At 32.3% G+C, this 26,300-nt stretch overlaps 1 pseudogene; it reads left to right on the top strand.

Annotated features, from left to right (window-relative positions):
• The window catches only part of LOC125812709 (AT-rich interactive domain-containing protein 6-like), a 39,326-nt pseudogene extending 14,498 nt beyond the window's left edge, over positions 1 to 24,828 (top strand).
• Positions 24,829 to 26,300: the final 1,472 nt, after the last annotated feature.

The following is a 26,300-nucleotide window of genomic DNA, read 5'->3' on the forward strand; positions in this document are numbered from 1 at the left end:
TTGTTTGAACCATAGATCTGCCAAACAGTCCAGGCAAAGAACTTTATTACTCAAGATCTACCAAACAATCCAGGCAGTTCTTTATATCTAGTAAGTTGGTCATAATGCACCTGTATTTGAGAATTACCAGCAGAAAGTTAAAGAACTTTATGTGTTCATGTCTTGCAAGGATGACAGAAATACCCAGAAAACTCCTGGAGGTCTCATCTATAGGCAAAGATGGAACAATATGTATTTTGTTACTAGTGCTGCATTCCTTGCCACTACTTATTCTGACTATTTGGCCTCTGCTAGCAAATACCTCAAGTGTTCTTCTGGTTCTGTTTCTCCGAATGAGCTTCTCTCATTCTCTAAGTCTCATGTAAAGATTTTAACTTTGATAGAGTGCTACAAGCTTGTATTATGACGATTCATCATAAATTGAAGCATGGAACTAGCAATGTGTTATTTGTGAACTAATCATCATGTTTGATGTTGTTCTAGGTGGACTACATTCTTGGTGACAACCCGAGAGCAACAAAATAGATAACTAATATACGGATCAAGACTACAATGATCATTAGACCAGTAGACAATAATATGATAAATTAACACAGTTTATAATTTCACTATACCAACTGAAAAACAACAACAACAACAAGAACCAAAAGAAAAAGATGATCACTTAGACTGTTTATGTGTACATGACGCGCAATTAACAGTTTGTCAATTAATCCATATTAAACAAGAAAGAGAAATTAGTTGATCTTGTGATCATATAAATGTTAGGATTTACGCAATTAAAATAAAATTCAATTTTTTAATGAAATTTCTTTAACATTTCTTGTGTGAACACCTGGACCAAGTGATGATGGTTGTTGACAATCTTTAATTGGATTATTAGGAACCTATTGCAAAAGAGGAAGACTATTATAATTAAGAGAAACTAAGTTTTCATCTAAAAAAGTATTTTTTTTGTGAGCAACACAATTATTTCACCTGCCTGATTTTAAATTTGCATCAACATTAATTCCCAAAGACTCTACATATTCTTGTATTCCTTCATTCACTTTATCCGTTATAATTTCTTCCATATCCATTTTTGCTTCCGATAATTTTCTCTCCATCACTTTGTCATTCTCTTTTGCTTCCTCTTTCGCTTCTAACAACTTTTTATCCGTCGCTTCCATCTCTTTTTTGCTTCATACATCTTCTCTGTCATCTCAATTTTCATAGCTGAGGTAGCTTTTGAACTTCCATCTCAACCCTTGTATCAAAATCTCTTTTTTCAACCTGAGATCGTTTATATACGGGGCCATATACTAAGCTAGGAGATGCTCCTTTTCCTAGAGTTCGGACAATTCCATGAGTGTCTGATCCCATTACTTGGGAGTACACATCATTAGGAGCACTTCCAGGGACATTCAACTCAGGATACACCTCGCCAAGATCATCCATTTGTTTCTTTTTGAAAGAAAGGTAAAGTAATGAGAAGTTTTTTTAAAATTATTGCAATAGAAAGAAAGTACCTATATATTTTTAAAGAGTAAGAGTTTACCAAAACTTCACAAGATATCTCATTTACTAGTTCTTTATTCGCTCTAATGTGAGTTTTTTTGAACACCTCAATACGAGTTGGCTTTACACCATTATTCATCTTTGTCATCTGTTTGAATAGTAAGAGATTGACATTAAATATTCATGATAAGTATTATTTAATATATAAATTATAGAAAATAAATAGTGATTACTTTGTACATTGTCTATAATTTGAGAATGACTTTTTCTCCCTGATGTGTGAGGCATAGTCAATTTTTTTCGACTTTCTTTGTTTCTCTCACTCTTTTCCTAGAAATTTGAACACAACAATATATAAGAGGGCATGCACAATCTTGAATATATAAAAGAAATAGCCAAGAAAAAATATAAAAAAGTAGCATAGTTGAGTTTCACAAGTGCAATCAATTTCTATACAATAACATTTTGTGCAGGTTGGCAAACTGGACATGTACAACAACATTATTTCTGCCATTTAGAAGAAAGGGACATATCAGAAAGAACTTCTAGTTGTTCTACAATAAGAAGTATAATCAGGGAAAACACGACTTCAATAATTTATGACAACTTCTATGAAATTCTCATTTAGTAGAACAAATGCAGAAATAGAAATCTAGCACATACATTTGCTTCTTTTGAGCTCCAATAATGAACTAATGAACGCCACTGATCTTCTTCGACTCTATCTGGACAATGAGCTAAACACTCAATATCAGTGTTATATGGGTCATATCCAATGGTTTTTGCTTCATGCTTTGATTCTTTCCATTTAGATCCAAATGACATCATCAGTATGCGTTTCATGTCATCAGTTGCGTCAGTATTTTCCTGTACATACATTTAATATACAACTCATTTATAAAATAAAATATAAAAACAAAACATCTTAGTATATAGGTTTTGTGTATACTAAGAACCTTGATATGAGCCCATATTATATCCTTGTACATACTAGGTACAAGCCTCCAATCTTTATGATTCAGTGGTGCTAAGATGCCATTTCATGCTAGCACACCAAGTTTTGAACTCAATCTAGTTCCTTCTGACCCAATAACTTGATCATGTTCATTCAATTCAATATGTAAATTTCCACCATCTTTCCCCATCCCGAGTGCATCATAGTGGGACCCCTAGTTCGCTTAGATTGCTCTTCACTCTCATTAGAATCTATAAATAATCAAAGATAAAAAGAGGCAAATTTATTATTTTTATAAACATTATCTAACTATATTATACTATGAAAGGAAGAATAAATATCATGAGATTTAATACCTAGAAGATATTTTGTATCATGTAATTCATCTCTTTCATTTTGTGGCCAATTTTGGGGTGATTGAGGCATTGACATACTTCCGATTTGTTGTTTTTGTTGCTCCGAAGAATCATGTAAAAGCTCACCTTGACTAGAATTTCTCAGTCTTTTTCTTGCCATTTCAGCGAAGTTCCTTAGCAGCTATGAATCCTGCCAAATTTAAAATAGTTTCTACTATATAAAAGTATAAAATAATATCTAACTATTATGTCAAATAATAAGATATATAAACATATGACATTTTAACAGCTGAATGAAGAGTAAAAACATCAAAGTCAATATTGTTCATAAATGAATTGTATTGAAATAGTGATTATACTACTATAGTAACAAAAACTAAGATAAGTTGTCATCTTCATCATATGCTTCATTACTTTCCAAAGTTTCTGGGTCAATTTCTAATCCTGGTACTCCTTCTCTAACCCATTCAATGTCTTCTTCAGTTTCAAATGTTGTGTCATCCAATTGTTGTTCAGGCCACAACTCCATATGTCCTTCCTTATGCTCAATTGTTGGTGTGTCATCACCTAAATCATAAAAACCTCTTGGCTTAAGTTTAACAACCATTCGCCATTCCTTTTCCATAGGATGATCGACATAAAACACTTGTTGAGCTTGAGAAGCAAAGATGAATGGTTCATATGATAACTAATGTCTTGTATAGAGTAGATGTTTAAAATTCACAAGAGTAAATCCATAATCATCTTTCTCAATAAGCCCCTTGCTATTGTTCACCCATTTACATTTAAACATTACAAACTTGAGATTCTTGGAATAATATAACTCAATTATGTCTGTGAGGATTCCATAAAAAGAAACCTCTGCAAATATGGGATTTTTATCTTTTGTGCTTGCATAACTTTGAGTGATAGCCTTTAACATAATACCACTATTTTGAGTTTTTTCTCTTAGCATCACGAGACTCTGTTAAGTATCTAACTCCATCACATATATAGCCAGTCATTCTTTTGCTTGTATTAATGGGCCAATAGCTAAAGTTTGAATATCCTCAAATATTTTTTCACCAGCCATATGCATCTTCTCGACCTAGCATTCAAAAATAAAGATGTGATCTAAAAGTTATAATTACCTATATAGTAATATATGAGCAAATATTTTAGCTAGTTGATACTTACATGATTTCTAAACCATAGTTGAAATCTTTCATTATGAATTTGATCCACATTATGTCTTGATAGACGAGGATTTTCCTTCTTGATTTCTTTTATGTGTTCACTACGGAAGTAAAACACATAACTATTTAATAAAAAAATTGAAAGAAAATTATTTAATAATTAATTACTAAGTATAAATTATGATTTAAGACTTACTCACGATATGAAGTCGTGGAGGTAGAATTAAATAAAATATATATGTGGGCTTGAGCACGTGTAATGTCATCAAGCATAAATCCTTTCTCTCTACTTGATCGACGACCCTCTTGGTCTGTCGTTTCATTAGATAAAACATCATTTCTTAAAGGTGGATTAGACTTAGTCTCGACGTCATCTAAATACCATGAGCAAAACGTCATTAATTCGTCTATCCAATGTCCCTCTGCAATCGCACCTTCTGGATAACGTCTATTCCTTACGTAGTTTTTAAGACAAAGCAAGAACCTAAAATAGACAATTATTAGCATACAAATACAATTTCTTGTAAGTATGATAAAAAAATAACAAAATGATACCGTTCGATAAACCACATTGAGCGATATTGTGAAGGTCCTCCCAACATTGCTTTTTCAGCTAAATGGATAAGTAGATGTTCCATGATATCAAAGAAAGATGGAGGAAATATTCTCTCCAAATGACATAGAGTTATTGCAACTCGATCTTGGAGTTTTTCTAAGTCACCTATCTTCAGATCTTTTGAACAAATGCCCCTAAAGAAATTACTTAATTCAATCAATGGCTTAAGTACATTCACTGGCAGGAGATTCCACAAGGCAATAGGAAGGAGTTGTTGCATTAAAATATGGCAGTCATGACTCTTCAACCCATGCATTGTGCATTGGTTGAGATCAACACAACTTGAGATATTTGAAGCATATCCGTCTGGCACTTTCACATCTTTTAATACTTGTAAGAGGATGCCTTTTTGTGTGTTACTCAATGTGAAACATGCAGGAGGAAGATATTATTTTCCATTAGCCGTTTTCTTAAGATGCAAAGCTTTTCGGATTCCCATCTCTTGTAAATCTAAACAGGAGTTTAAATTATATTTTCCTTTTCCATCAATATTCAATAATGTCCAAAATATATTGTCAAAGAAATTCTTTTCAATATGCATCGTATCAAGATTATGACGAATCATATTGTCTTTCCAGTATTCCAACTCAAAAAATATGCTCTTTTTGTTCCATATATTTTGCACCAAATTATCAACATCATCCCATTTCCTTTTACGAGATTTGGCCAATAGATCTTTACCAAATTTATTTTTAATATTATTCAATTGCTTAAGAATCTCAATTCCCGTCAACCGTTTAGGTGCTCCATCTAACTCCACAAGGCCATTGCATGCAACTTTATCTTTTCGAAACTTGTGTCCATGAGATAACCATCGCCTATGAAACATGAAATAATATTTTCGCCCATTTTTCAATCTTCTAGATTTAGTTTTGGTAAGACAACATGGACAACCATATCTAGTTTTCACACCATATCCTGATAAGTTACCTAACGCTGGAAAATCACTAATTGTCCAAAGCAATGCTACACGCATTTGAAACATGTGATTGTTTGATGCGTCATAAGTGGCAACACCAACCCACAATTCTTTTAACTCATCAACTAAGGGTTGTAGATAGACATCAATATCATTACCTGGTGCACAAGGACCATCAATAATAGTTGATAATATCATATATGGTTGTTTCATGCACAACCATGGTGGCAAATTATATGGAATCAAGATAACAGTCCATGTGCTATGTGGGATAGACATAGACTTAAATGGACTAAAGACATCTGAAGCCAATCCAAGTCTAACATTTCGAGAATCTCTAGCAAAATCTGTATGCGCTTCATCAAATTTCCTCCAAGCAATACTGTCTGCAGGATGTCGAATTACCCCATCTCTAGTGCGACCTTCAGCATGCCATCTCATTTGAGTAGATGTTTTAGCCGACATAAATAGTCTTTGAAGTCGTGGTATTAATGGAAAATATCTAAACACCTTTGATGGAATTTTTGATGTTTCTGAACTGGAATTAACTGCACCTTTGAATTGTTTGTATCTTGGAGCTTTGCAAAACTTATAAGACGTTCTATCTTTCGTCTCATTCCAATAAATCATGCAATCATTTGGACACGCATGTATCTTTTTATATTCAAGTCCTAAATCTTTAATAATCTTCTTTGAATCATAAAAGGACTTGGGCAATGTTTCACCTTCTGGAAGCACATCTTTTAACAACTCTAATAGCATGGAAAATGATTTGTTACTCTATCCATTGAGACACTTTAAGTGTAATAGACGAACAAGGAACGAAAGTAGTGAATACTTGCTTCCAGGATATAACTCACGTTCAACTTCTTTCAGTAAGCTAAAGAATTCTTCAGTCTTCTTATCAAAACCCATGTTATGTTGATTTGACCCATCAAATCCTTCTGCACTAGTGTCCTTATCAACAAAATTAGATGTAGGAGGAATTCCAAATGTTTCATGTAACATGTCTTGCATCTCATCACCTTTATCTAACTGATTGACCAATTTTGATGAAAATAGCTCCTCACCGTGATAAATCCAACTAGTGTAACTAGTTAGAAATCCATCAACCACAATATGTTCAACAATCAAATCTTTTCGAACAAATTTCATATTACGACACTTTCGACATGGACACAATATTGCAGATGCATCTAGCCTATCTAATGATGCAAAATGAAGAAACTTTTTGGCTCCATTCTCATATAAAGGATCAAGCCTATTCAATATATTTATCCAACTTTTATCCATTAAGTATATAACCTATACATATAGCAAACAAGAATTATACCCTCATACTATTAAAGACTAATACCTCCATACTATTAAAGAAAACAACAAAACACATACTAACCTGCAAAGTCCACACAAAGAGTCCTGAAATTGATATCAATGTTCTTCCACTACGGTTGCTTTCTTTGTAATCTTCAAACTGCAAACCAATAGTTAAATTTCAACAAATCAATATAATGTATGAAGGCTAGTCATGTGAAATTATCAGTACTTGAGGTAATATACTCACCTCAAGTAAATCAAGTAGTAAAAGAGAAGAGGAAGAGAGACAAAAGGTGAATTTATGGTCGAATTTGGAGAAAATGAGACAAAGAAAGAGGCTTGGTGGGAAGTGATGAGTCATTGTGATGTTTTTGATGGAATGTGGGTGAAAGATGATGCTAACCCTATGTATGAACTTGGTTCTTGTCCTTTTATTGACGAGTCATTTGATTGTTATCAAAATGGAAGGCCTAATAATGGTTAGCAGAACTTTAGATGGCAGCCTAAGCACTGTAATATTCCTGGACCCTGCATATAGCATGAGTTGTGCACAAGTCTGTCCTCTTTTATTTTTATGCATTTCTAGGCTTAATTTTGGTAATGTTCTTTTTGTAAAACAGTATTACTTCACTTTTCAGGTTGAATGCCAAAGAAATGTTGGAGCTTTTGAGAGGAAAGCAATTAGTCTATGTCGGTGACTCTCTGAAGAGGATATGTGGGAATCAATGCAGGGTTTGTCTGCTCAGAAATTCTGTTGAAGACAAGAATAGAGTTTTTGAGGTATCTGGAAGAGAGACTTTCTAGAAAGAGGGTGCTTATTCTTTTATATTAGCAATAAGTTTCATAATTTCACTTGTCTTCCGTTCCCACTAATGTCAAAATTATCCAACAAAATGTTGTTGCATCTTAGTAAACGGAGATGAAAGGACTGGTGGATGAGGAGAGAGTACGAGATTAAGGATGTATCTGTTGTAGATGGTGCATCTGCATTGCCTGAAGTAAAGTTTTGGAAATTAACAATCTAACGGAACAATGAAGACAAAGGTAATTGTACATCATTACAGGTTCTTCTCCAAGACTTGTACATGATGCATCTAAATTGCTCGATAAAAGAAGTCAATTAGGCAAAGTGACCAAGCTGACTTAACAAATAAGACGTCTTGCATTATATGTCGGAATTAACTTGGTTCTTGTTGTTTGAATAACGACAAAGCTTTTAAAAACTGAAATGAAACAAATAATGTCATACCATAACCAGGTATCATTTTTCCTAAGTTTGTTGGGAGTACAATACTTACCTGCAATTATAGGTTTGTTGTTCATACAATAAACTGTTCATATGACTGGCAAACTCAAAAAAAGAAGAATAACAAAAACAATACAAACAATGAGGAGAGACCTAAGACACCTCAAGAACAAATGGATATCCAGAAAAGTCAGAGTCATACAGGTAAAACTATTATTACTCACAACTCTTGTATTGATCTTGTTGAACCAGATCAGTCCAATAGTCCAAGTACAGTAATAATAATCCTTTTTTGGGCTATACCATAGTCTCCCGATCCTATGACTGCCTAAAAATCATAATCATGTCGTGTAAGACCTAATAAGGGTGATCAACTAAGAACTGAACAATAGAATATGCAGTCGACTGACAGGAAAAATAATTCAACATCACATATAGATTCAAGGTAGCATCATTACCAAGAAGAAGAGCCCAATCAGCAGGAAGAACAGTATCAAACTCAAAAAAAGAAGAATAACAAAAACAATACAAACAGGGGTCCTAATGTAGTCGATTCAGGTAAAGAAATTGATATTCATCAATTAAAGTAACATTAGCAAATAGACTAATCAATTTAATCAATTCCCTCAAATCAATAGCAGGCATAAACACACTTAGTAAATACAGAAAAAAATACTTTCATAAAATCACAAATCGTCACAATTGTTTGAATACCTGGGAATCAAATATTTGTAGGATGAGATGAATCCAGTAAAACCTACAAGAAAATATAAATTAAGAACTAAATTATGAAACCTTGAAACTTCACATGGTTCTGAAAATCAATATTTTTTTCAATTAGTTAACAGAACTTAACCCCAAAATCCTACTAGTGACTATGTGATCAAAGGTTTGTTTCAGTAAGATCATGAGTTTGTATGAAATAAAAACCTTAGGATTACCTGTGGATGGAGATGGCTACCATGAATTTCTTTGCTTGAGCGATGTGTTGAGGGCATGAGGCGATATACAAATAACTCTAGACTTAAGCAGGAGTAGGGTTTTTTTCTAGAGGGAAAAGTTAATCACATGAAAAACTAGAGGGAAAAGTTAATAAATTTTCTTTTACTTTAATAAACTTAAAATGAAAGTTTTATTTTTAAGCTAAATAAGATGAAAGTTTTCTTTTGAAACTAAATAAGATGAAAGTTTTATTTTTAAGCATAAATAAGATGAAAGTTTTATTTTTAAGCTAAATAAGATGAACATTTTATTTTTAAGCTAAATAAGATGAAATTTTAATTTTTAAGTTAAATAAGTTGAAAGTTTAATTTTTAAAACATACGACACAATCATGAAAATGCACAGACAATAATATTTAAGCTAAATAAGATGGAAATTTTATTTTAAGAATGAATAACTAATGCTTGCAAAGAAACTGTAAAAAAAAAAATTAATTAGGGTGAGGGTATTTTGTAAACAAACAACTTATCCGCAAAAATTATACAATGAATATTAGTTTGAATATGACAAACCAAACAAGCAATAAAAACTAATCCCAGCATAACTTATCCCAACATAACTTATCCCAGTATAACTTATCCCAGCATAACTAATCCAGCATAACTAGTATTCAAACCAAACTACTCCTAAAAGATATCTTTTAGCGGCTATAGTATAGATGCCGCTAATATTCGTCCAATAAAATGATTTTCATACAGATGGAGATAAGGAAGTTTAGGAAGATTAGCAAGCTCCTTAGATATTTCACCTTTCAAATTATTAAAACTTTACAGCTAAGGAGTGTTAAATTCTACTTCCCCCAATAAATCAACGTAGCAGTAGATACCATTGCAGTTCATAAGACATCTGTAAATCGCAATATAGGATGATGGAAAAAGAGGAAACTCAACTCCAACAACACCAAGACACTCTACTGCAAACAACAAGACACCAAGACAAAGGAAAACAAGTTGTTGTTAGTGACAGACCTCAGCAACATCTCAGATGACTTAGCTTTTATTTTTTAAAATGACATCTTTGGAGCTATTAACCATGATAATATTCAGTCATTGTTACATCTTGTACTTCTATTACAAAACAAAACTTCAACAGAGCAAATATTAAAAAAGTTGAATCCAAAAAAGAGAACAATGACAAGCATAAAATCGAAGAGACCACGCAAGATTCAGGTATGACTGTTGAAACTTTTTCTGATAATCAGAGTTTGCTTCAGCAAAAAGAGATGCATATGGATATGAACTGCAAAAAAGATCTAGAGGCCTTAACTAGTAAAATAGAAGAGGGCTGGAAACATGTGAAAAAGAAGAAAAGAAAAAGGAAAAACAATGAGGAGACTAACCAGGTGAAACAACAACTAAACAAGATGAAGGAAAAAAAAACATTTGGACGTTAACAGTAGCAAACATGAGAACAACAACATGTTCAATCACCTTGCTGTACAGGAGATGATGGACTTAAACATTGAGAATAATGATGTGAACGAGGACAAGGATCACGAGCAATAAAACGAACAAAACACATTGATTCCTAACAGAAGTACAAGATGGGACAAAGACCGGCAAAGCTATGTTATCAACTCTTTCAAGCATTTACATCACTAGATTATAGCAGATTGCAGCAGCTATATAAACACATGTCATTATTTGCAGATTTTACAAGTCAGGCTCGTACATTTGACAAGCACCATGGAATTAATAAATGGATAGAATAATGTGGGAGATCATTGACACTGACTGGACCAAAAACAATTCATTCTACTATTAAAATTGGAATACCAACAAGAAGGATCTTCTGTGAAAATTCAAACTAATTATCGTTCAGGAAAATGGATAGGTACCATACGAAAAGAAAAAACCAGTAACTGACAAACTTGATTGATATTCCTCTATTATAGATTACAAACACTAGGGAAAATTATAAATTAACTAAACAAAAAATGAAATCAATAAGCTTAAGACTCGTCCTACTCTTCAAAATTTGTATCAGCATAGCAAATAGGCGGAGGCATGCACTATAACAATCATTCATCCCGTTTTACCAGCAAAACTATACGAATGTTTCAGATAACTCCCCCCCCCCAAACCTTGAGGTCTGTGAATGTTGTCACTACCCAACTATTTTCAGAAAAATATAGATGACGTAGTCATATCATTACATCTTCTACTGACCAAAAGAACTTGTTTCTAAAATGCACCTGTAATGTCCTCCTTCAACTTGTTTCAGATAACTAGTTAGGATTAGGAGTTTCAAAATTTCCTATATAGCTACTTTACAAAATAACTACAGCCTATTCCTTGGTAAATGTTCCTACTTTGAAACCATCAGCATGGGCAAGTCAACATCATATATCTACAACATGCTCTGAATCTATTGTGTGCGTCTAACCCACACATCACGTGTTGCGCTCTTTTCACAGTTTCCACTAGACTAAATCCCTGGAGCTTCAGGAATTTTGACTTGTTGATCAGACCTTAGATAATAATTCATCTAAAAGCAGCTATAGAATTAAAAAAAGAGGCATCAACATGCTTTCCCAAAGAAATTAAATGCCAACACGACAAAGCATGCTACATCAAACTTCTCCATTTATGTTCTATTATTAACATTATGAAGGGCATGGTATAGTAACATGCTTTTCTAGTTGAGTTAGGATTCATGACACACAACTATGATTCTCAATCCGTTGATGATTCAAGTGATATAGTTCCTATTGAAGCCACTAATTTGAACAAAGTTAAATCACAACTGTCTAATCTCCAATTGAATTCTTTGGAATCTGGATGTTAAACTATAGTACAATTTATTTTACTCCATCAAAAAATGTTGCAGATTTCAGACCATACTCCAGGCTTTTGACAGAAATACTCGGAGTAAGCTAATTTAGTTCATTTTTTGGCAAATACCAGCATAGACAACCAATCCATGAAAAGTACAATAAAGTTCGCGTAATTCTACCACAAAATACACGAAAAGGGTAGACTAATGCAGTTGATTATTTAGCAAATTTGATAATTTCGAATTTTTCATCCACAAAAAGAAGAATCAAATTAACCTAATTCTACCTCCATTCATCTATACAAATAGCAAACAAATAAACTTACCTAGTGAACACAATCAGAAATTTGTACAAAACTTTTCGATCTATGAAGATTGAGATTAGGAAATCCAAAAAAGTGAGAGAAGTGAAATTTTTTTTACCTTAAAATGGATATTCTGATTACGAATCTAGTGAGTTAGCTAATGCATGCAAAGTTGTAGAAATGGCTGAGAAATGACAGAGTGACCGTCGCCGCCACCGGCAAACCCAGTGACATTCTGAACTTGTTCCTAGTGGAACCTCCTCGTCCTCGTTTCGACATCCCGACGGTGTTGTTCTTCACGATTGCAAAAAATTTGAAGGCTATAGAGAGATGATGGAAGTGAAAGAAGAAGATATGTGTGTGAAATGAATCCTCATTTTGGGAATTTTGCTCAAAAATAGTTTTTTTGTTTTTGTAGATAAAATGCTATTTAGCTTAACAAATACCATAGATATAATCATGTTTTTATTTATATAAAAAAAATAGCTAAAGGTTATAGAAAGTATATACCAATTAAAATACTGAAAATAGAATTACTGAACTGAACAGAATTTTTTGGTATTTTCATATTTGGGATGGTATTCGGAAGTAAAGTTTTAGAATTACGATATTTGGGTTTGGATGAGACACTAGTATTCAATATTTTTCCAATACAAAATTATTTACTTTATGAATGTCATATATCAACAGGTTTATAACTCATTAGTACAAAAAGAAAGTTAAATACTACATAAGCAACTCAAATATATGTCTTTTAGTTGTATCAATTTTAATTTTTTTGATGTCTTCTTACTTGTTTATCTTTTACTAGTATACGTGCCCGCGCGATGCGCGGATGACAACAAAAGGGAAAAAAATACATTATACAATAAGCACGAACTACTTTATAAAACTAAAGAGTACTTCTAAAGTAATATTGCTACAAAAAGTTAAATATAACATAAATAGTTAAACAATAACACTATGAAGTATTCAAAAGTCTAATTTGGTTTAAGACAATTATACTAATTAAGTTAAAATGTTAGCATATTTTACTCATAATTTGATGTCTTCATTACATTGGATGAATAGCAAGTATATTAAAAAATAGTTACGCTAAATATGGAAAACCACTCATCACAACAACAATAACCTACAATGCTTAAATCTCATACACAAAGCTTTATATTTAAATAAGAAATGTCTACAATAACTTAACAAAAAATTTATATCCAGCTTGAAATTATTTTTACATAGTTCAACTTCATCTATATATCTACCAATATTGTTGAGTAAATTCAATTTATACATTGCTCTCATCCATGTCCTCTTATTCATTTGAGTTCACTGTCTATCTACTCAAGTGTATAATAAAGAAATGAACATGATTATTATACAAGTGACTTAATTTATCCATGAGTCTGAATAAGAGGGACGCAAGAAAGACTAAAATTTGAGAATTCATATTACGTAAAAAAATAATAGCACTATAGGATAGAACAATTATATGAATCATCATGAATCAATAGTAAAGGTAGCACATAAATTACCAGACTTATTTTAATAATTGAAATCCATATTAAACTACTCAGTCATATATTACATATACCTTCTCAGACTTATGATCTCTATACCCTTTGACACTACATCCTTGCATATTGAAGAGCCAACAAAGCTGCTACCTCCAATTCTATGACTACAATCTGTCCAAACAAAGAAAAATAAAAATAGATTAAAGAGGAGTCAAACATGAAACAAAATAAATAAAATACAAAAACAAACATGATATATAAAACAAAAATCAAACACGGAAGAGAACATGATCCTCCGCCATAAAATTCTTCAGAATTTTTTCATTTCTTTATCGTTAGTTTCTTCTTTCTTTTCCTTCAATCATAATCAAGCAATTTCACACAATTGAGAGCGATGGCATATATACACACAACATACTATACTATACTTCCTCTAAATATGCTTTTATGATCTTTGTAAGTGTAATCAGATTTTTGTTTTACACATGTTTGGAATTGGAGTCATATTTAGAAGAGTTGATTTAAGAAGATGTGGATGATGTAGTTATTTTCCAAAGATGTGGATTATGATGTTTAGATGTTTTTTAGGGATAAGGTTAGTTATTGTTTGAAATTCAAATTTTAAATTAATTATTTAAAATTTATCATAGATAATTTAAGTTTTTTTCTTAAAGGACGTGGCTTCTTTGTCTTTTTTTTAATCCAGATTTAAATTATTTTCTTTCTATTATTGAATAAAAATAAGCCATGTTATCTTGATATAATTTAATAATCTATTTTTAAAAGGGAAAAAACTACCCTATTTCCCCTATGAAAATCCACAGTTTTAAATTTTTTATATTTTTTGACAATAAGTTTTAATTATTATTTTTTATTAGTAATTTAATTGTTTTTTTATTTTATTTTGAATTGAAAGTTTCCTCTTTTGATTATAGGCATGTTATCCGGATAGATTTAATAAAAATAATACTACCCATTTCCCCTACGAAAACCCACAGTTTTTATTTTATTTTTTTATTGACAATCGCTTTTTAAATTTTTATTTTTATTACATTATTTATTTCTTATTTTTTATTAGTAATTTAATTGTTTTTTATTTTATTTTGAATCAAAAGTTTCCTCTTTCTACTATAGGTATGTTATCCGGATAGATTTAATAAAAATAATATTACCCATTCACCCTACGAAAACCAACAGTTTTTTTTTTATTGACAATCAGTTTTAAATTTTTTATTTTTATTAGATTATTTATTTATTATTTCTTTTGGATTGAAAGTATTTTCTTTATTTTATTAAATTGGGCATGTTATCTGGATAGAATTTAGTGAATTTAAAAATAAAAAAATAAAAAAATAAATAAATAAAAAAACTACCCCAATTCCCTTACACAATCAACCGTTTCTCTTTTTGGTTATTTAACTTTTAAATATATATTTTTAAATAAAGAATAAAAACAGTTTTTAGTTACCTGAAACTAATTTTAAAAATTGTTTTAAAATAATATATATTTAATTATTCTAATTTTATATTAATTATTTAAAAACATGATTTTTGTGGTGCTGACACGTAGGTGTTTTTTCCTCTCCTATTATATATAGATAGATTATATCGGGCATCCACATAGAAAATTAGAAATAATTTGAGTGATAATATTAACAATTAGCAACAAATTATTTATTACCGAATACTATAACAAACCGAAAGTTGATTTACCAAATACCAAATACCTAACCGAAATTTAAAATTTTTATATTTGGTATCTACTTTTAACTACCAATTTCGAGTTACTGAATATATCCGAAATTTGGAAATCTCGAACATCCACCCTAACATTTATTATACAATAGGTTGCCAAAAGTTAGGATTGGCAAAATTAAGCTCATTCCCCCAATCCGTTTAAGTTTGGATAGGTTATTGATCCACTTATTTATTAGGTTAACTCATTTCAATCCATTAAAATTTAGGTGATATGTAACAAATATTGAATCAACCGAAATCTTGTCAAAATATTCTTAAAGAACTTTTTTAAAAATTTGATACGTTTTATATTGCCATTCTAAAGAAAAATAATAATTTTATTAGGTACTAAAATATTGTAAAAAGAACAATAAAATAAGTAAAACATAGTAAAAATTGGGTTCTATAATTGGGACTCGCCTGTACAACCTTAATTATTTGTTGTTTTTATGATAAATATATTTTTCTATTAAAAATTTACATTTTATAAATACAATTTTTTATTTATGATTATATAATAAGTTGACGTAATTATTATGTTTATTTATATTTTGATTTCTCTTAAAATGTTCACTTCACTACTAAATTACATATTTTTCATTAAATTGTTTATTACTCACTTAATAATTATATTTTATCTATAATTAAAATGTGGATAACTTTAATAATAAATTTTCTTTTACTGTAATAAACTTAAAATGAAAGTTTTATTTTTAAGCTAAATAAGATGAAAGTTTTATTTATAAACTAAATAAGATGAAAGTTTTATTTTTAAACTAAATAAGATGAATGTTTTATTTTTAAGCATAAGTAAGATGAAAATCTTATTTTTAAGCTAAATAAGATGAACATTTTATTTTTAAGCTAAATAAGATGAAAGTTTAATTTTTAACTTATATAAGATGAAAGTTTAATTTTTAAAACATATGGCACAATCATGAAAATGCACACACAAAAATATTTAAGCTAAATAAGATGCAAATGTTATTTTTAAGAATGAATAACTAATGCTTGGAAAGAAAATGTAAAAAAAAATAGTTTAAATAGGGTGAGGGTATTTTGTAAACAAACAGCTTATCCTCAAAAATTATACAATGAATATTAGTTTGGTGTTCACGTAAAAAAAAAAGTAATACAACGCAAACAACTACTATAGAGAGTATTTTTGTAGAAGATAAAAGTTTGGTGTCATCCCAAATAATGAGATTTGGCCCAAATACTAGAAAAAACTAGTATTTGGAAATTTGGGATATTTGCCAAAAATATTTACCAAATAATGACAAATTGTATGAACAAACATTATTTGCTAAATTTTTCCCTAAATATTACTTGGGAAATCTATGGCCAAATTTTCCCACAAATATTTACAAGTGTGCCCTATAAATACTCATTAAAAAATAAGCTAAAATAACGAGTTCCCTCCAATAACTTTTTGCCCGAATTTCAGAAAATAAGAGTACTACCATATTTTTGGCTAAAATAATAAGCTCCCCCCATATTTTCTATTTCCCCCAATTTCTAAGAAAACAAGTGCCCTAAATTTCATTCAAAGGTTTCTTCTCAATCAGTTTAGCTAAGTCACTTATTCTCAATTCTCCATTCTTATGCGTTTATCTGATTTATGACTTGGAAGTTTCATCCATGGTAACCTTAAGTCTCCTTGTTTGGTGGAAAAAAGTGTTGGGACTCTTGATGTTTTTGGAAAATGGAGATAAAACAAGGTTTCTTCTCAGCCTTTGAGGAAGAGGTGGTGCGGGTTATCGTCAAGTAGGTCAGGAGCGATGAGTCCGCCGAGAAGTGGGTCACCCATCACTACTTTGCTTCAGAGGAAGAACATCGTCTTCATTGACTCTGTTTCAGGTAGGGTTTCGATATTTCTCACAAATTTGGGCAATTTCTGAAAGTTTTTCTCATTCACAACCTTTTGTGATAATATGTGTGCGAAAGAGGAGTTGTTCTTTGTGTGAATTTCTTTGGGGAATTTAAATATCGAGTTAAATTTCTTCAAAACTTTTGATATATTTGGATAAATTTATATATGATTTTTTCAGTAATTTCTGTTTAGACTTGTTTCTATATTTGTAGAATTGAAACTTAAATTAAGAAGCAATAGTTTTAATCTTAGGTCTACTCGTTTTATGTAGTGTAATAGAGTTTGTATTTTCCTTCTTATGAACCTTCATGTAGGAGCTTTGTCACTTTGTCTTTCAATGGCTTGATAATTTCTTCTTTTTCGTGTTTTCGGAGTAATTAGTATGATTTTTTTGATATGAGGAAATATCAGTAAGGAATTTAAATTATTGTTACACATGTGCAATCATATCTATAAACATGTTTGCTACCCATGCGAGGATTTCAATTGAGTATATAGTTTGAAGGGGCGTTGATTGATTATAACAGGTTATTTATCTGATGATTCGAAGGAATCCAAGGTTTGTTTCTGAACTATAACTATGATTTTTCATGTTGCTTGAAGTTCTGATACAATTCACAATTTTGAATTCTTGAGCTGACTTCTTGTCATTGTCGTTATGCAATCTGAATCCAAAAGTGAATTTTGCAAAGGAATGTTGTTTCTTTATTAATTCTAGATGGATCTAATTAACTAGTTGTTGTCATAAAACTGTATTATGTTGCTGCTATAACTAAGTATTGATATGAATATTTTAGATTGCAAGTTCCTTTTTTAAGTGAATTTCTGAGTGTGAAAACAAATAGTGGTACTGAGATTAACTAGAAAGGTTTCGAAGTCCAGTTTCAGTGTGTGTTGTAACTGTTCATTATCTATTTCATGACCATTTTCCTGCAATAGGTTGTGAATAGCTTTGGTTCAGCAGAATTTTATGTCTTTATCTAGTTTTTATTAAAATTTTGCATTGCTATTAGCCTGATTTTCTTCTGTCGTGTTATTTCATGAACTTGATTGAGATTTATAAAGAGACATAACACTTCAATATTTACGACTCCTACCATTTGGGACACCATCTTTGCTCATGTTGATATGTTCTTTTCAATTCTTGCGGTTGTAATGTCAAAATGTTTGAAAGACTTAGAAAAGTTCTCATCCAAAATACTAGCAAGGAAATGACATCTTACTTATCATATTGGTTCGATTGAAAAACCATATTTAGATAAAAGTCTGTTTCAAGACGTTCAACACCTTGTTTAAAGAGGTGCACATGACTCAGTCCACATGGTTGATACAAGATACACATATCAGGGATGAGCTGAACATTTCCATAACCGAAAAGTTTATTCCTATTTATAGATCTTTTCTTGGACGGTTTAGGAGCCATATAGAAAGTAGAAGGCATCCAGAAAACTATATCAAGTAAACAGTGGAGGACCTAGAGAATGTTGTCTTAGTTTTCTTTGAGGGGTACGCAACATCACAACACTTGAGAAGATCTCAGTGAAAGAATATTAGTTTCAACAGTTAGTACTCTAGGACATTTTTTTGAATCTTTTACATCGAGTTATTCAGGGACTGAGGTTATGGCATTCTAGTGTTTCTCGAGTTTCTGCTTTCAATTTCAGTATTCAGGGTAATGAGCTGCTGAAAATATTAGGAAGATCAACTCTATCTATCAAGAAGGGTCAGTGCCTCATGCCTCTGAATGCTCTACCCTGTAAGCATGTTGTGGTATTTCTAATTATTTAACCTTATCAAAAAAAATTGGTGGGTGCTTTGTGAAGTATTAACTTAGAAAACTTTTACTAACAACCCGTCTTTTGTGGCCTATAAAGTCACTTTAATAGTTTATGTTTTCTTCTTTTCATTTTCGTGGTTCTGCTTTTCTTCTTTTTTAAAGTAGGTTATATGACTGTGAGATGGCAGCTGGACATTCTGGCTCATTTTATCTTATTGGAGAGAATATATTCTCCACTTCTCCTTAGCTTTCCACATTTTGAAATGCCAAACTTAGATGTTTAAAGAACATCATCTCCATGTATCTATGCTTATATGGTGATTTTGAATAGAATTTATTCTAAGAAGTTATTTGTCTCTTACTTTTTGTTTCTGTACATTCTATTATCTCATGATTTCTCTGTATGTTAGATACTTCTCCAATATGAAAGGCATATGACACAAAATGGAGAGCTTGAACTTCTTATTGCTCCTCCTCCTGGTTTTTCGGGTGTTGACAATGAGGTAATGAGGTTCTTACATTGTTGTTATGTGATGTATCTTCACATTTGTTGGATATTGTATACCTTTTAATTGATATATGGGGAAGCCTATACCCTAAGTAGTTAGAATCATTGACGTATTTCGACTTCGATCAAGTTCTCAAAGTTGATCATGGATCCTTCTTTAGTTGACTTTGACGGGAATTAGTATGGCCTTAGTTTGGGATAAGGGCCACTAGGGAAAGACTTTATCAACTACATGAATAATAAAAATCCAGCCTATCTTGGTAGCACCAGCTTGCCCTATGGTGATGGGACAGTCATATATTAAAGACCTTGACAGAAGTGGGGTTGGACTAGAAATGAAAATGGTATGCTATATCAGTATAATACTAGTATGTCCCTCTTGAATGAGGTTACTTGTAGAGGGAGTTGGTGGGTGCACACCTCATTTTTGTCTCTTTGCAGTTCAGTGCTCCTGCTGGTCGCATTGCTGTCAAAGACCTCAATCTCTCAGTCTCAACCTCTAGTGAAGTGTCTGAAGGGTTGTCAGATTGGACCATCATATTTACATGTACAATAAAAAAAAATTGAATCAAACAAAACCAAACTTTATCTAGAAGAAAGCTTTTGATGAACTTTACTGTTTTGATTTGATTATTTACTGAAGTTGGGCATTTAGTTTTAATAAGAATTAGTTTTTGGAGTTAGTCTTTACTTCATCTAAATGTTGAATCAACTAATTTAGCCTTGTAGTATATATATATATATATGAACTATTTAAAGCAATTATCCATAGGTCCTTTTTTTGCTGACTTTCATTCTTGGCATAAACAACAGTAAAGTAGGCTAAGAAGGGACTAGTTGTGTCTGAAATTTTACAGTGGATGAATTGCTCATGAACAATCAATACATGTACTTGTATATGATCTTTCCATAGTAACAAGACTTTACTATTATAAGTCATAGGATAGTTTAGACAATGCTTCCAATCAGGTACCATCTTCTCCAAAATATTCCCAGCTTTGTGAACTTTTACTCTAGTTTCATTAACTCTCATAACATCTACCTTATTCTTCTTCAGAAAAAGTCTCAGCTCTTTCTGCTTTAAGGGATGGTCAAGCCCTCTTATGTTCCATGTTTAGATGATCATTGAGGGTTGTGATTTCCCCCAAGATCTCCAGCTTCCCGGAGAACATTATAACTATTTGTGATTTGTACTCTTGCCTGCACTTGCATCGAATTAGGAGTAATACCTTGTCCTGAGCATGCAGGATCAGAATTATCCCCTTTCCCTTCCTCTCTATCTGGTTTGCTAGCAACTGGCCTCGTCTGTACAATATTCGCCCTAGCCTTCCAGTCGTATCTTGGTTGTGGAGATTTTTGTCTTTTGTTTCTAGGTTTCTTTTTCTTAACTTCTTGAAATTGAGGTTCTTTTTGCTTTTCACCAGCTTGCTTTCCCTCAACCCTAGTCCAACATGCTTTAGCACAATGCCCAAATTTCATACATTCAGTGCAAAACTTCGGACGTCAATCATATTCCACTACCTGCTGGAAGGATCATATTGCCGTCACCATTTCTATGGAATCGAACAGAGGTTGTGATACATCTATTTCAACAAAAACTATGGCATACGAAATTCTAGCCATTGCAACAGTAAAGCTATCAGTGTAGAAAGGTTTCCCTATTGCACTCGCAACCTTTCTCAAAACTTCACTAGACCAATACCCTATCGGCAGCCCTGGAAAAGTAATCCACAAGGTATAGTAGTGATACAATCAGGATTGAATTCAAAATCTATATCCCAGTTCTGCAGCACAAAGGGTTTGTTGAAATATGTATAACGACCATCTTGCATTCCTTTGTCTTGTTCTTCAACAGTGTCGAATCTGAAAAGAAAGTATCCCTCATCATGTAACAAGCTCTAGGGGTTTTTCATGTACTTATAATTGTGCACCACGAAATTTTCCATTGTTTTCATATATGGGGTGTCGCCCATAACATACCCAATTAGGGTTGACTTCCTGTAATCTACTTGTTCTATTAAGTCTTCTTGCTTAATAATCACATAATTTTTTGCTTCATTAGAGATGGGTGGTACATAAGATAACACTTTACCTTGCTTCACCTCCCTATTTCCCATATAAGCCAGCTTCTCCAGCGGTGTCGGCTGAGTTGAGGAGTCCTCTTCCAAAAATTGTAGTCTTCGAGCTGCTTGGTATGAACCAGTTTCATATGGCTCCAGTTGAACTGACAAGAATCGGATTCATCTCCTTCGTCCTCTTCTTTAATAGTTTGAAATCTAGCTTAGAGGAAGCTTCAAAATTTTAGAGGTCTTAATCTACTTTCCAGTGTGACTAATTTTGTCTCCGACCTAAATTCCTTACCAGAACTTGCCTGACTTTTCATCGTGAAATTGTTGATGGGCATTTTGTTTTGATAAGAATTAGGTTATGGAGTTAGTCTTTACTTCATCTAAATGTCGAATCAACTAATGTAGCCTTGAAGTACATGTATGTATATATATACAAAAATGAACTTTTTAAAGTAATTGTGAAGGGAAATGGTTACCAAATTTCTGCATCAGGAAGGCCAGTAAGAGATTCAACTGCTCGTTGTAGGCTAGGCTGGTAGGAGCAACACCTTCTTGGTTATGGTGAGGTTGTTGAGCCAATTGTAAAGGTCTGCTGTTGAATCCTTGTTGAGGTCTTTGGGTGTTGATTTTCTTAAGTTTGATCCTGTCTATTGCCACATACAAGTAATTTTGGTGTTTTTCATCTTTTATAGGACAGGAGTGCCAATAATACGCCAAAGCGTGCAAAGAACCTCAAAAATACTGGTAAGATTGTTCGTTAATTCTTTGCCAACTTGACTTCTTCATATATCTCTATCATTGAATTGTTTTCTCCTCACCATTTCCCAATATGAAGTCTGGCACTCTCCAAAACTTTTATTTAGTGGTTGTTAGTTAACACTGTAACTATATCAGGATCATCATCCAAGAACTTTATTTTTTGTTTTAACTCAAACTCTATCAAAAAGGAATAGTGACCGTAGTAGAACTTCTTGTTGTATTCAGGTTCTAATAAGCACCTGGGACAAAATGAAGTGGAGCACCCAATGAAAGCTGCAGAAACTGAAACATCTAAGCAGTAAGTCATACTTTATCTTGATCCTTTCTTCTAATGTTTTTATCTCTGATCAAGTCAATCTTAAGTTATTTTGATGAAATCTAGAATGTTTCATTACAAATTCTAGTGGTAATGGAACTGCATTTGAAATTGCATTTGTGTGTTTAATCTTAATAAGTTCTTTCGTTGCCTGTCGGATTGGTCTTTGAATTGCATTCAATTTTAACTCATGTTAATATGTTAGCTTTAGCTTTAATGCTCTCTAATAGTCTGTTAGTCTTGTTAGACTTACATGTTGCTAGAAAATATAGAGAATTTCTAGTGCTAGAGAAACTAAAAACTTTATAATATTGGATTCTGGACGTTGCATAGGGCCGGGGTAAATCTCGCTCCAGTGTAATATCCAACAAACCAATCATGAGAGGTAAACCGCACTAGCAAGCCCCATGACGAGTTCAACTTAGAAAGTATGTTGGGAGCTTCGAACTAGAGACCCCCATTTGTGAGATCCCCTGCTCAACTAACTCGATCACCCTTGTGGGTGTTGTAGAGAAATTATTGTGTAGGTTATCCACTTTTGTATACAATGCCACTTATAGTTTGTTTTCTTCGAGCAAGCGGTGTATCTATTCTTTTGGGTTGGATGCTACAGGCAAAATCAACTTCATTAAAATGGAATCCGACAATCATTGGGATTAGGAATCGTCGGGTTGAGGACATAGCTTACATGCATTCTCTAACTTTTGATCTCTCTAGATTATTATTCTTCTCAAGACCAACTTCGTAGTGAATCGGCTTACTACATGATAGAAAACGCATACTATTGTTAGAAATTTGAATAGATATCTTGTACACCAACAATTTTTAGCACCAAAAAGAAAAAAAAGTACTAGGAACTTCAGTAGTATTTCTCTATCTATCTCTGTTTTTGGTTCCTCCGTTTCGGATGTAAAGATAAATTGCTTTCCATCTGCCAGGTTGGATGTCCAAGTTGTTGATGTTGGACCCCCTGCTGATTGGATGAAAATCAATGTTCGTGAAACAGTAAGTTCCTCTTAGAAGTAAAAGAATTAAGAACCTCTAGATTATGTATTCCATTTCTCTCATGTGATTTGTAATGATTTTATGCAAATAGAATGATTCCTTTGAGGTCTATGCACTGGTTCCTGGGCTTTTACGAGATGAGGTATAATACCAATCGTGATACCTTTTTCCATCAAGTGCATTCAATTTGTTTTCTTGTGTGTACTCTCATGACTTGTTGATGTGTTTGTCTTATTGCTTGGAATCATTGAGTTTCTCTTTTTTGCAATTGGTGTTTGGGTTAAGGTTAAGTTTTCAGTGTTAGCTTCATCTCATTGAAAGGACAAAACAACCTTCTAATAGATGGTGTTAATATTTTATTTTTTATAAGTTCATTATTCAACCTTTATAAAAAGATATGCATCTCCAAAATATCTGGTGTTTATATTTTATTTTTTATGTTTGCACTATTGTAATCTGCTAGCTTTGACAAACTTGTATTTTACTATTTTAGATAGTCATTTTAGTTTTTCTGTAAAAAATTCCTCAAAGGTAATGATTTAGTATCATAAGACCACAAAAGATTTGATGAATAGTTGTTTCAACTTGTGTTTCTTTTGACTTTTGTTTTCATCTTGTTTAACCATCTCCAAGCTCTAATTCCCTTATTTCTTGGTAAATGTTGGTATGGGTTCAATGTGATCCAGCTAGTCGCCTGGTCATTACCGGTCAGTCAAACCAACTTGACAATCTTTGGGGTGTTACTGGCTTCAAGAAGGTACACACCTTGCTATTTATTTTACTGATTTTGACTTTGATAGAGTAATTCAATCTTTGCCTTACTTGCATATTTTGGGACTGGTAAAGAGAAACTGTCATGCAGAAAACTTGATATTTCTTCAATGGATCTGAAAACTATATTGATGTTACGTTTCTATTTGTTGATCACAACACTCTAAGAAGTCTACGACAATCAAAAGGTTCTCCATTTGTAAGTTGGCCTGATATAAAACAAATTTCCAGGTGATCACCTTACTTGCTAGAATTGATCAACTTTAGACCAACGTTGTTGTCAACTTTCATGGGTGTCTTCATGTTCAGGTGCCCTTTGCGCAGCAAAATCTGAGTTGACAATGCAGGAGTATTGGTAGTTGGCCAACATTGTGAATGCTTGCACATAGTTGTTTAGTTGTTGTTGTTGAAGATACTGTGGGTCAAAAACTTTGAATTGGCCTAGATAGCAAAGGAGGTATTTTGGCTTCAGCTGCCCTAGTAGAAACTTAGATTGCTTTTCAAAGAAAGATGGATATGTGATGAATAGTGCTGGCAAACTGAGCCCATATTTTGGTAACCCACTCATATTTTAATGGGTTGGGTGTGTGAAATTTTATATAGGTAAAATATGGGTTGATACCCATATTTAACCCATAAGAATATGGATAAAATATGGGTAAAATATGGATTAGCCAAATGGGTTAAGCTCTCAACTTTTATTCAATCAAAATTCATGATATCACTAAAAATATTGTAACTTTTCTTCCTTTTAATATGTCTTGTATAAAACTAATTATTCTTCTCTATAATTGAAAAGATGAAAGTCTTTGGCACTTCAATATATATATATATATATATATTAACTGTACATTTCTTTTGTTAATTATAATTATATATAAGAGTATATGATGATTTAAGAGAACTTGAATACAACAAGAAGTTCTGTTGCGGTCACTATTCCTTTTTGCTAAGAGTATGAGTTAAAACAAAAACTAAAGTTCTCGGATGATGATCCTGATATAGTTATAGTGTTAACTAACAGCGCCAAAGTTTTAGAGAGTGTTAGACTTCATATTGGGAAATGATGAGGAGAAAACAACTCAATGATAGAGATATATGAAGAAGTCAAGTTGGCAAAGAATTAACGAACAATCTTACCAGTATTTTTGATGCTCTTTGCACACTTTGGCGTATTGTGGCATTCATGTCCTATAAAAGATGAAAACACCAAAATTACTTATACATGGCAATAGACAGGATCAAAATTAAGAAAATCAATGCCCAAAGACCTATACCAGGATTCAGCAACATACCTTTACAATTGCCTTATCAACCTCACCATAACCATGAAGGTATTGCTCCTGCCAGCCTAGCCTACAACGAGCAGCTGAATCTCTTACTGCCTTTCCTGATGAAGAAATTTGGTAACCACTTCCCTACAAAATTACTTTAAAAAGTTCATTTTTGTATATATATACATACATATACTACAAGGATATATTAGTTGATTCGACATTTAGATGAAGTAAAGACCAACTCCATAACCTAATTCTTATCAAAACAAAATGCACATCAGCAATTTCACGATGAAAAGTCAGGCAAGTTTTGGTAAGGAATTTCGGTCGGAGACAAAATTAGTCACGCCGGAGAGTAGATTAAAACCTCTAAAATTTGGAAGCTTTCTCGCAGCTCGATTTCAAACTATTACAAAAGAGGACGAAGGAGATGGATCCGATTCTAGGTCAGTTCAACTGGAGCCATACGATACTGGTTCATACCAAGCAGCTTGAAGACTACAATTTTCGGAAGAGGGCTCCTCAAGTCAGCCA

The sequence above is a fragment of the Solanum verrucosum genome, unplaced genomic scaffold (genome assembly GCF_900185275.1).
Source record: "Solanum verrucosum unplaced genomic scaffold, falcon-dt-bn FXZP01000191.1, whole genome shotgun sequence".
NCBI classification, from domain to species: Eukaryota; Viridiplantae; Streptophyta; class Magnoliopsida; order Solanales; family Solanaceae; genus Solanum; species Solanum verrucosum.